General features: G+C 34.1%; 1 protein-coding gene across 5 annotated transcripts in view; it reads left to right on the top strand.

Annotated features, from left to right (window-relative positions):
* Positions 1–12,980, top strand: part of NEK7 (NIMA related kinase 7) — a 165,214-nt gene that overhangs the window by 57,205 nt on the left and 95,029 nt on the right. For 2 of the 5 annotated variants that reach the window (XM_063794006.1, XM_063794002.1), the window contains exon 1: positions 6,364–6,865. The exons of 2 other annotated variants lie outside the window; for them this stretch is intronic. The gene's annotated coding sequence lies outside the window, so the exon portion shown is untranslated. Of the gene's footprint in view, positions 1–6,363; positions 6,866–12,980 lie in introns of those variants that run through there. One more of the 5 variants, XM_063794003.1, reaches the window with a different exon arrangement.

Here is a 12,980-nt window from a genome sequence, read left to right as displayed (position 1 = left end):
AATAATTCTGGCAATATGAAAAAATAGGGTTCTATAACACCCCTAAAAGATCACAGTAACTTTCCAGCAGTGGATCCAAATCAAGATGAGATCTTCGAAATACCAGGCAAAGAATTCAAAAGGTTGATTATTAAGTTACTCAAGGAGATACAAGAGAGAGATGCAAACCAACATAAGTTTTAAAAACTATTCTGGATATGGATGAAAAATGTTCTAAAGAGATGGATATTTTAATGAAAAATCAATCAGAACTTCTGGAAAAGAAAGACACATTTAGGGAACTACAAAATGCAATGGAAAGTTTTAACAATAGACTAGATCAAGTAGAGGAAAGAATTTCAGAGCTTGAAGCAAGGCTTTCAAATTAACCCAGTCAGACAAAAATAAAGGACAAAGAATCAAAAGGAATGAACAAAGTCTCCAAGAAGTATGGGATTATATAAAATGGCCAAACCTAAGAATTATAGTTATTTCTGAAGGAGAAGAAAAAACAAAGTTTGGAAAACCTGTTTGAGGGAATAATTGAGGAAAACTTCTCCGGCTTTATTAGATATTTAGAAATCTAAATACAAGAAGCCCAAAGAACTCCTGGGAGACTTATTACAAGAAGAATATCATCAAGGCATATAGTCATTAGGCTACCTAAAGTCAATGTGAAAAAAAGAATTCTAATAATGGTAAGACAAAAGCATCAGGTAACCTACAATGGAAACCGTATTAGATGAACAGCAGAGTTCTCAGCAGAAACCTTATAGGCCAGAAGGGATTGGGTTCCTATCTTTAGTCTCCTTAAAAAGAATAACTGACAGCCAAGAATTTTGTATTGAGCAAAACTAGTTTTTATAAATGAAGGAGAAAGTCTTTCTCAGACACACAAATGCTGAAGGAATTTGTCAATACTAGACCAGCCATACAAGAAATTCTAAAAGGAATTCTAAATCTTGAAACAAAAGGTTGATATGCATGAGAATGGAAACCCCTGAAAGCATAAAGTTCACAAGGTTTATAAAACAATAACAAAATGAAGAGAACAAAGTCACTAGGTAACAACATGATGACTGGAACAGTACCTCACATCTCAATATTTATATTGAATGTAAATGGTTTAAATGCTCCACATAAAACAAGCTTGTCCAATCCACATCCCATGCACTACATGTTGCCTAGGATATCTTTGAATGCAGCCCATCACAAATTCTTAAACTTTCTTAAAACATTATAAGATATTTTTGCATTTTTATTTTATTTATTTTTATTTTGCTCATCAGCTATCATTAGTTTATGTGTGGCCCAAGACAATTCTTCTTCTTCTGTTGTGGCCTAAGTAAGCCAAAAGATTGGACACCTCTTAACTAAAAGATACAGATTGGCAGAATGGATAAAATATCAAAAGCCAAATAAGTATTGATTTCAGGAGACACACCTAACACATGAGGATTCTTATGGACTTAAGGTAAAGGAGTGGAAAAAGATATTTAATGCAAATGGAAACTAAAAGTGAGCAGGAATAGTTATTCTTATATCAGATAAAACTGTCTTTAAAGCAGTACCAGTAAAAAAATAAAAAAAAACATCATTATAGGATGACAGAAGGGATCAATTCAACAAGAAGATACAACAATCCTAAACATATATGTGCCCAACTCTGGAGTACCCAGATTCATAAAGCAATACCACTAGATTAAAGAAAAGAGATAGCAACACAACAGTAGTTGGGACTTTAACACTCCACTGACAGTGCTAGACAGATCACTGAAGCAGAAATTAAAGAAACACTGGACTTCAACTGTGCTCTAGAACAAATGAACCTGCACCATAAACAAATAAACCTAATAGATATTCACGGAACATTCTACCCCAAAACTGCAGAATATACATTTTTCTCATCAGCACAAGGTATAACACATTCTCCAAGTTAGACCATATGATAGGCCACAAAATGAGTCTCAATAAATTTATAAAATAGAAATCACATCAATTATATTCTCAGACCACAGCAAAATAAAACTAGAAATCAATTCCAGAGGGAACCATCAAAACTGTATAAATACATGGAAATTAAACAATCTGCTTCTGAATGATTTTTGGGTTAACCATGAGATCAAGATGGAAATTTAAAAATTTTTCAAAATGAATGATAACAGTGGCACAAGTTATCAAAATCTCTAGGATACAGCAAAGACAGTGTTAAGAGGAAAGTTTATAGTGCTAAATATCTATATCAAAAAGTCTGAAAGATCACAAATTGGCAACCCAATGTCACACCTTCTTCTTAGAGAAACGAGAACAAACCAAACCCAAGCTAGCAGAGGAAAAGAAGTAACGAAGATCAGGGCAGAACTAAATGAAATTGGAACAAACAAACAAGCAAAAGTACAAAAGATCAGTGAAACAAAAAGCTGGTTATTTGAAAAGATAAACAAAATCGATAGGCCACTAGCTAGATTAACCAAGAAAAGAAGAGAGAAGATCCAAATAAGCTCAATTAAAAGTGAAACTGGAGACAATTACAATCAATATCACAGAAATACAAAAGATCATTTGACATTACTATGAACACCTTTATATGCACAAACTAGAAAACATAGAGGAAATTGATAATTTCCTAGAAAAAGACAACCCTTCTAGATTGAATCAGGAAGAAATAGAAATTCTGAACAGACCAATCACAAGCAGTGAGATAGAATCAGTCATTAAGAAACCAAAAACAACTGCCAAGAAAAATAAGCCCAGGGCCACATAGATTCACAGCCAAATTCTACCAGACATTCAAGGAAGAATTAGTACGAGTGTACTGAAACTATTTCTAAATATTGAGAAGGAGGGAATCCTCCTGAACTCATTTTATGAAGCTAGTATCACCCTGATATCAAAGCCAGGAAAGGACATAACTGAAAAAGTAAACTGCGGACAAGTATCTGTAAAACACAGATGCAAAAATCCTCAACAGAGTGTTAGCAAACCAAACTCAACAGCACATCAAAAGAAATAAAAATTCACCATGATCAAGTGGGTTGCAGGGATGGTTCAACACGTGCAAGTCAATAAATGTGATTGATCACATGAACAGAATTGAAAACAAAACCATATAATCATCTCAGTAGATGCAGAAAAAGCATTTGATAAAAGCCAGCATCTCCTTATGATAAAAACCCTCAACAAACTAGGCATAAAGAAACATACCTCAAAATAATAAAAACCATATATGACAAACCCACAGCCAACATCATATTGAATGGGACAGAGTTAAAAGCATTCCCCCTAAGAACTGGAACAAGATAGGAATGCCTACTTTCACCATTTCTATTCAACATAGTACTTGAAGACTTAGCCTGAGCTATCAGGCAAGAGACGGAAATAAAGGACATCCAAATTGGAAAAGAGGAAGCCAAACTATCTCTGTATGCTGATTATATGATCTTATACCTAGAAAACCCTAAAGACTCCTCCAAAACACTCCTAGATCTAGTAAATGAATTAAGTATCAGGTTACAAAATCAATGTACAGAAATCAGTAACACTGCTATACACCAACAATGAACAGGTTAATAATCAAATCAAGAACACAATCCGTTTTTACAATAGCTACAAAAAAAAAAAAAAAAAAAAAAAGCCCCAAGCCTAGGAATATACTTAACCAAGTAGGTGAAAGATCTCTACAAGGAGAACTGCAAAACACTGCTGAAATAAATAAAACAAATGGAAATACATCCCATGCTCAGGGATTGAAAGAATCAATATTGTGAAAATGACCATACTGCCCAAAGCAATCCTATGAAATTCCTATGAAAATACCAATATCATTTTCACAGAATTAGGAAAAATAATCCTCAAATTTATATGGAACCAAAAAGCCCAAATTGCTAAAACAATCCTAAGCAAAAAGCATAAGTCTGGAAGCATTACATTACCTGACTTCAAATCATACTACAAGGCTGTAGTAATCCAAACTGCATGGTACTGGTATAAAAGTAGATGCAAAGACTAATGGAACAGAATAGAGAACCTCGAAATAAAGACAGACACTTAAAACTAACTGATCTTCGACAAAGAATACAAAAACATAAATTGGGAAATAGACACCCTATTTGATAAATGGCGCTGGGAAAATTGGATAGCCACATGTAGAAGAATGAAACTGGATCCCTTTCTCTCACTATATTACAAAAGTTAACTCAAAATGGATTAAAGATTTAAATCCAAGACCTGAAACTATAAAAATTCTAGAAGAAAACCTAAGAAAAACTCTTCTGGACATTGATCTAGGCAAAGAATTTATGATAAAGACTCCAAAAACAAATGCAACAAGACCAAAAATAAATAAATGGGACCAAATTAAATTAAAAAGCTTCTACACAGCAAAAGAAATAATCATCAGAATAGACAACCTGTAGAATGGGAGAAAATATTTGCAAATTATGAACCCAACAAAGGACTGATATGCGGAATATACAAATAAATCAGCAAGAAAAAAATCCAATTAAAAGATTGGCAAAAAAAAAAGCATGAATAGACATTTCTCAAAAGAAGATATACAAGTGGCCAACAAATATGAAAAAAATGCTCAACATCACTTATCATCAGGAAAATACAAATTAAAACCACAATGAGATACCACCTTACCCCAGCCAGAATGGCCCTTATTTAAAAAGTCAAAAAGCCATAGATTCTGGCATGGATATGGTGAAAAAGGAACACTTACACACTGCTGGTGGGAATGTAAAGTAGTACCACCTCTGTGGAAAACAATATGGAAATATTTCAAAGAACTCAAAGTTAATCCACTATTTGATCTAGTAATTCCACTGATGGGTGTCTACCCAAAGAAAAAGAAGTCACTGTATCAAAGAAATGCTTGCACGTGTATGTTTATTACAGCACAATTTATAATTGCAAAGAAATGGAATCAACCTAAGTACCCCTCAACTGATGAATGGATAAAGAAAATATTGGTGTGTGTGTATATATGTTTTATATATATCTATTAAATTTACGTATATTTTACATAAAAATGTTTATAATTTTCTATTTTTATATATAATTAATATATTAAAATATGTGTATATATATGTGTGTATGTTTGTGTGTGTATATATATATGTGTGTGTGTAGAATACTACTAAGCTGTAAAACGAATGAAATAATGTCTTCTGCAACAACTTGGATGGAATTGGAGGGCATTATTCTAAATGAAGTAAATGAGGAATCAAAAACCAAATACTGCATGTTCTTACTTATAATTGGGAGCTAAACTATGGGTACACAAAGGCATACAGTGTGAGTTAATGGACATTGGAGACTCAGAATGGGGAAGGGTGGGAGGGATGTGAGGGATGAAAAACTACTTTTTGGGTACAGTATATACTATTCCAGTGACAGGTGCATTAAAATCCTAGACTTCACCACTGTACACACATTTTAAAACATCATTATTGTATAAAATAAGTATATAGAATTTTTATTTGTCGATTAAAATAAGTTGAAGCAATTCAGGGTTTATATTTTTGGCAGGAATATCACAGAGGTGATGTTTTCTGCTAAGTGCATTGTATTTGGAGGCACATATCTGCATGTCCCATTACTGGTGATGTTAACTTTTGATTATTTGGCTAATGTGATGTCTGCCAGGCTCTCTACTATGAAATCACTCTTTTTCCCTTTGTAATTAATATGTGCTTTTTTGGGGCGGGGGGTGGGGTGGGAAATACTATGAGACACTGTAAAAACTTTGCTGCACTAATCATCCATTGATGATTCTTGCCTGAATCAGTTATTTCTCTGATGCCTGGCAAATATTGATTTTTAAATCCCATTGTTCTTGCTTTATTAGGTGGCATTCTTTTGTAAGAAGTAGGTTCCCCCTTTTCACTATTTATTAATTTATATTGTTATTAACTCATAGGTTCTTACTTTATTCAATGGATTATAATTTGTTACTCTCAAATTGTACCAAATGTGGCCGATGGGAACCCATTCAAGCTGGCTTTTATGTCTTTTTGACATGTCCACATTGTTCTTTGAATACTACCTTGTCTTTGGCACAACAAAATGTTTCAGACTCAGCTTGTTCTTTCTCAGCCTGAGTCCTAGAACCAATCATCTCTCCAAAGAGCCCTAATTCCTTTAAATGGAGAAGGGATTTCAACACCAAGATTGGTATTAGGTTAGTTTAATGTGTTTAACTATAAATATTGAGACTGGGATACTAGAAACATTCATCGTTCTTTTCAAAGATCTGATAGTTATCCTAGTAGTTCTTAAAAACTCATTCATCATAACACAGAAATGTTAAGAATGAACTATCAACTCTAAGCACTTATTTTTTTGCATTGTCTGATATCGACATGTCACTTGCTTGATTATGGGAAGTACTGGATGACTCAGTTAAATGGAGGCAGGAGAGTGAGGTCAGGAATATTCCTGCTGAATGGTGACTTGGGGCCAAGAAAAATATTAGTTCTGGATTTGAGTGTTCAGACTCTGCCAAGTATCAGTCACCATCAAGTTTCCATGATACCCTTTCATTTTTTAGGTATCACATGTACATACAGCTCAGTCAATAATTTTCCTTTGGATGGGAATAGTGTTGCTACTTAAATATGATTGATCCTCTTTTTTGTTATTTATGAGCTGTAGTTGTAATCAATGAAATGTCTTATTAATATTCTCAGAATATTTAAATGGTACATATAACTAGAAGGAATATTGAAGAGTTTTTGAATAACCTTGAAGATTGAAAAGACACTTTATTTCAGGAAAAGGAAACTATTAATAAGCTTGGACGAATATGCTTCAACTCTAGAATTCTGAAAAAAATCAAAACTAAAAACTTCTGAAGCTCTATTTGAAATCTCTCTTCAAATTGGTAAGCACATATTTTGATATTTAAGATTTCATACTGTGTCAATAATTCATTTTAGGGAAACTTTGATAGCATCATGGAATTATTACTTGGAAGCATACAGAGGAAGTCTATTTAAATAATCTTTGGAAACATAAAGAGGAAGTCCATTTGAACAACTAGAATCTATGGATATTCTTGGTTAAATTGGATTTACGTTACATTTTAAATTAAAAGTTGAGTTTGAAAGATTATGAGATTGACCAGTCTTTAAATCTTTCTTCATTAAGTATATATAGAATGAAGTATTTTTCTTTGGTTTAACATTCTTTAATATAATTAATTTTTTTCTGCCTAAAGACCAGTTATAAAGTTTTTTTGACAAAAATTATGATCACAGGTAAAATGCACCAGTGATTTTTCTTAAAAAACATATTTTTAAGCCTCATTAAAAAAACTTTTATATTACACGTTTTAATACTATATAATTGGCCAAGAATCAGATTAATGTTTTGAAATGTATATTGGTTTATTTTAGGTCAATTTCTGCAAAATAAATTTTCAAAGATTAAACGCACTGAAGATGTCTACAGATGTAGATTAAAGCTTCTTATTTTGATTAAGATTTTAGCTAAGGTAAATATGTTAGCTGTAGTTTTTCAATTCAAATGATATTAGGGAAAAGTGTATACTTAGCATGATTTAATTTGCTGATAATTATCTTAGGATTTTAGCTTTAGAAAAATTAACTTATTAAATATGGGAACTAGGAAAGGCATTATTTTCATTTAGGGAACTGTGTTATAATGTTATTTCAGTTTTTAAATGAAGATAGTTATCTAGTATAATGTTATCTAGTATAGTGTCGTTGAGAACTGTATCATTTGTAATATATACAGTATATTGTACTTTGTTTAATAGTTTTCTTATCAGGGTCATATGAATTATGAAAATTCAGTCCACTGGCAAGCAGATCTGATGTCTTAAAACTAAATGGTTTTGTCATTTAATTAGCGCTTGTGTCTGATATTCAGATTCCTAATTTTGTTCTTTTATTTTCCATAAAATATGTGACCATATGCAATAATAGGGTAAGAAGATTGTTTTACTTTAGTGTGTATTAGGTTTCTGGATATATGTGAAAATATTTGTAGTACTTAAAAGATTTGGAGTTACCATAATATGCTTAAGAGAACTTTTTTCAATCACATTAAAAAGCTTTAGGTGATAAACAACTAATTGGTTTGAGATTTTCAAGACAATATATTGAACTCCCCTTCCCCCAAAGAAATTTGAATATTATAAAACTGTTCTGTATGGTTTTTCTCCTAATAATTTACAGTTAGGTTTTTCTGTGTGAATCTCATTCTGTACTTTGTCCTTCCTGACACCTGCCCTGTTTTTATTTCCCCTCTATTACCTACTTTAGACGGTGCTACCACCACGCGCTGTTTCCCCCAAGCTAAAATCGTGGAACCATTTTTAACTTCCATTTTCCATCACCCACCATATCTAATCAGTCACAAGTCCTAAAAGTCAAAACAAGCAATGCTAACATCGATCCTCTATTCTCCATTTCCTTTCATGTTTTATTCATTCAACGATGTTTATCGAGTGTCCATTATATGCCAGGTACTTGCTGATGAATACAGCAGGGAACAAAATGACAGTCTCGCCCTCTGCTACTTATAGCAGAGGAGATAAACACAATAAAAAAGTAAATAATAAGACTATTACAAATTGTTATAATTGCTGTGCAGAAACTAAAGAGTGAAGATAAGAATCAAGCGGGGGGCGGGGGTGGATGGGGGCCGCACACTACTTTGGCGAGGGCAGTTAGGGTAGAGCTGATTTTGAACCAGCCATTCGGGAATTCTGGGCCTAGAGGATAGCAAATACAAAGGCCTGATGCCAGAAAGGATTTCACAGGTTTCAAGAACAGAAAGGAGTTCAGTGCTGATGGAAGGCATTCATTGAGAGAGACTGGGCTGGAAATGTGGGAGAGGCAGGCAGGAGATTACTTACAGAATTCCACTGTGTTTCAGAAAGGAGTTTGAATTTTATTCTAAGAACAATGAGAGTGTTATAATTTGATTTATGTTTTCAAAATATCACTTTGGAGAGAATGGTAGAAAAAGAGAGATCAATTAGTAGGCTATTATGGTAGTTCCAGGTGGAGACATGATGATAACTTGTAGGGTAGTAGTAGTGGTAATGGAGGAACATGAACAAATTTCAGATATATTTTGGAAGTAGAACAAATGATGCATACTGCTGTGTTGGATGTAGGGAGCAAGTTTCATTTTAAAATGTCCTTGATGAAGTGGTAAAAGAGTATTATTCTTATCAAATGTCAACTTTTGAGTATATGTCTTTTAATATGATGTGTGAAATGGGAAGTATGCTTAAAGTTCTACTGCAGCAAATCAAAGTTGTCTCAAGGAAAAGCATTTCTGCAGTTGTGCAGCAAGGTGAGTAGCTACCGTTTTCATGGAACACCATGTTTACTTGAAAGCAAGACAATATTCAGACAGGCATTTCATAGATATTTTTAGGAAAACAAACTGCCTGTCCTTTAAAGGAAAACAACTGACATTACTTGTTGTTAATGATATTTGAACTTTTAAAGTAAAAATTAGAGTTTTGGGAAACCTGTATTCATCAGTATGACCTTGACATCTTCTTGGTATTTAAAGACTTTTTGGATGAGATTAGTGGTGATGTTGATTAATGTGATTTTTTTAATGGTATAATGAAATAGCCAACATTTAGAAGATCTAAATAACTCAGTGGACTAAAAATTTTCAGATGACCAATGTAAAAATCTTGTAGAATAAAGATCTTTGCAAAGGGCAAGATAGACCATTGGATTTTAAGAGTATGAAGGCTCATTGAAATAATTTGAGTCTGCACACTGCAGTTTGGGAACCTGCCACCTGTCAAATTTGGTATAGTATGAAAGAAGAATACAGTGATATGAAATGGTTATTGAAATACTTCTCTTTTTTTCACCTATACATTTGTGGAAGGACAGATTTTTTAATATATAGCCATGTGCCACATAGTGATGCTTTATGGACTGCATATAAAACTTATGGTTTCTTAAGATTATAATGAAGATGAAAAATTCCTATTGCCTAGTGATATCATAGGTATTATAATGTTTGTAGTGCAATGCATTACCTTTTCCATGTTTAGATACAAAGATACCACTGTGTTCGAGTTGTCCATAGTATTCAGTATAATAACATGCTATACAGGTTTGTAGCCTAAGAGCAATAGGTTATACCATATAGTGTAGGTGTGTAGTAGGCTATACCATCTAGGTTTGTGGAAGTACACTCCATGATGTTCATACAATGACAAAATCAACTAAGAATATATTTCTCAGCACATGTCCTCTTCGTTGAGCAACATACGTCTGTACTTCAACCAAAACAATGTGTCTCAACAGATTGAATGCAGAAACATTTTCTATGAGGATAGACATTAAGTTTGCAAAATGTAAAACAATGCTTCCTTTCTAACTAATTTTTGGAAAATGTAGCTATTTATTTTATATATATATATAAAATGGGCTTATGTTATTGGTAAATAAATTAGTATGTATTTTTAAAATTTCTGAGTTTTAATTTCCAAAATGGAGATGGAGAATATAGTTGGATATAACCCACATAAACAAAAGGCCTTTTAGAGACCTCAGGTAAAGAAATGTGGAGACCTAAAAGTTTGAGAATTGTGGAACTGGGTCAATTAAGTAGATGGTGATACATGTAGAAATAAAAAAAAGATTGGAGGAAAAGTAAGTTTTGTAGTGCATGAGAGGTGGAATGCTTTATTCTGGTGGAAACACCAAGTGGACAGTTGGATATAGGCGTTTATAGTTCAGAGCTCAGGATAGATACCTGCAGTGAAGATACAAATTTCAGAGTAATCATATAACAGTAGTAGTCAAGGCCATGATCCTGGCCAGATACGGTGGCTCATGCCTGAAATCTCAGCACTTTGGGAGGCTGAGGTGGGAGGATCACTTGAGCCTAGGAGTACAAGACTAGCCTGGGCCACATAGTGAGACCCCATCTCTACAAAAAATAAAAATTAAAAAATTATAAAAAAATTTAAAGGACATTATTCTGGATGACTTGAGAAGCGTGTAGGTTACAAAAAAAAAATTCAGGTCTTGGAGCACTCCAGCATATATATAAGTTAAATACAAAAGGGAACTTAGAATAGCTAGGAGAGGAACCAGGACAATGGAACACTTCAGGAAAGTGGGTTAGTTGTGTTGAAAGCTGGTGGGGGATGAGTAAGAGGACCCTCATGATGGCTCTCGTCATCTCTTGTCTGTATTGGTGCAGTAGCCTATTAACTGGCTTTCTTGCTTGTGGTTGTGCCCCTCTGTCCTATTGCTAAAAAGATTGTCTTTCAAAGATAGTGAACTTCTCTCTCTCTCAGCTACTTAAAACCTAACAATACCTCTCTCATGTCAAATGGATATCATTTTTTTCCATGAACTGACACTTGTCTATTTTTAGATTAATCTTTTGCTACTAACTCCCCACCCACCGTCTCCCACAACTCACCAACTTTAGTTTGAAATTACTTATAAAGTGGTGTGTACTATACTTTTTACTGTTTTGATGTGTTCTTTCCTCTTCTCAGAATTCCTCTCTTCCCTAGCTCATCTTTTCCTATTCATTATTTAAAGCCCAATTCAGGCAGCACCTTCTTTGGGGAGTTTTTTTTTGTTTTGTTTTGTTTTTTGTTTTGCTCGAAGATTGGTTGCCAGATTTGTTGAATGTGATGATAGTTTTTTCATCATTGATTTTATACTTAATTTGTAGCAATAATTACTTGATTTTTCTTGACATGCGTACATGCATTCATTCATTAAATAAATATTCCTTCAGCCACCTATTTTGTACCAGGTATTGACGTAAGCACTGGTGATACAGCTGTGGATGACACAAATGTGTCCCTGAAACATGGAACTTACAATCTGGAAGATTGAATACATATTAAAATATTTTATATATTAAAATATATTTTTCTTTCATTTATGAAAGGATTAGTGGTACGAGATAAACTATTTGGTGTTCCGAGGGCATGATAAGTAATGGTGTTAAATCAATATGTAAACACTGACATATTCTATAATAACATTAAGAACCCACTGAAGTCTGGGCGTGATGGCTCACTCCTGTAATCCCAGCACTTTGGGAGGCCAAGGCGGGTGGATCACCTGAGGTCAGGAGTTCCAGACCAGCCTGACCAACATGGTAAAACCCTATCTCTACTAAAAATACAAAATTTAGCTGGGTGTGGTGGCACACACCTGTAATCCTAGCTACTCAAGAGGTTGAGGCAGGAGAATCACTTGAACCCAGGAGGCAGAGGTTGCAGTGAGCCGAGATCACACCGCTGCATTCCAGCCTGGGCGACACAGCGATATTGTGTCTCAAAAAAAAAAAAACAAAAAATCCACTTACACATGGAATTATGTTAAATATATTATGCAAATAATTTTTATTCATCGTACTTACTGTAATATGTATATGTTTTCATCCACAGTTCCTGCCTCATAACTCCCATAATGCTTGTTATAGCCTTTTGTTCTAATATTGGGGTGCCTCAGGGCTCAGAAGGAGTCCTCAGAAAACAATCTCTCTCTGTGACCTTCTCCTGCCCTTTCACCTCCTTCTTTCTCTCCTGAAGGCAGGAGTCTTCCCCTACCTTTCTGTCTTGGAGATGGCCATAAAGAAATTCTCTGACCTGCTTTGTCTGATTGTAGATCTTTTTTTTTTTTATTATACTTTAAGTTTTAGGGTACATATACACAACGTGCAGGTTAGTTACATATGTATACATGTGCCATGTTGGTGTGCTGCACCCATTAACTTGTCATTTAACATTAGGTATATCTCCTAATGCTATTCCTCCACCCCTCCCCCGACCCCACAACAGGCCCCAGTGTGTGATGTTCCCCTTCCTGTGTCCATGTGTTCTCATTGTTCAATTCCCACCTATGAGTGAGAACATGTGGTGTTTGGTTTTTTGTCCTTGCAATAGTTTGCTGAGAATGATGGTTTCCAGCTTCATCTGTGTCCCTACAAAGGACATGAATTCATCCTTTTTTATG

The sequence above is a fragment of the Pan troglodytes genome, chromosome 1 (assembly GCF_028858775.2).
Source record: "Pan troglodytes isolate AG18354 chromosome 1, NHGRI_mPanTro3-v2.0_pri, whole genome shotgun sequence".
NCBI lineage: Eukaryota > Metazoa > Chordata > Mammalia > Primates > Hominidae > Pan > Pan troglodytes.
This window is presented reverse-complemented; position numbering and strand designations above follow the sequence as displayed.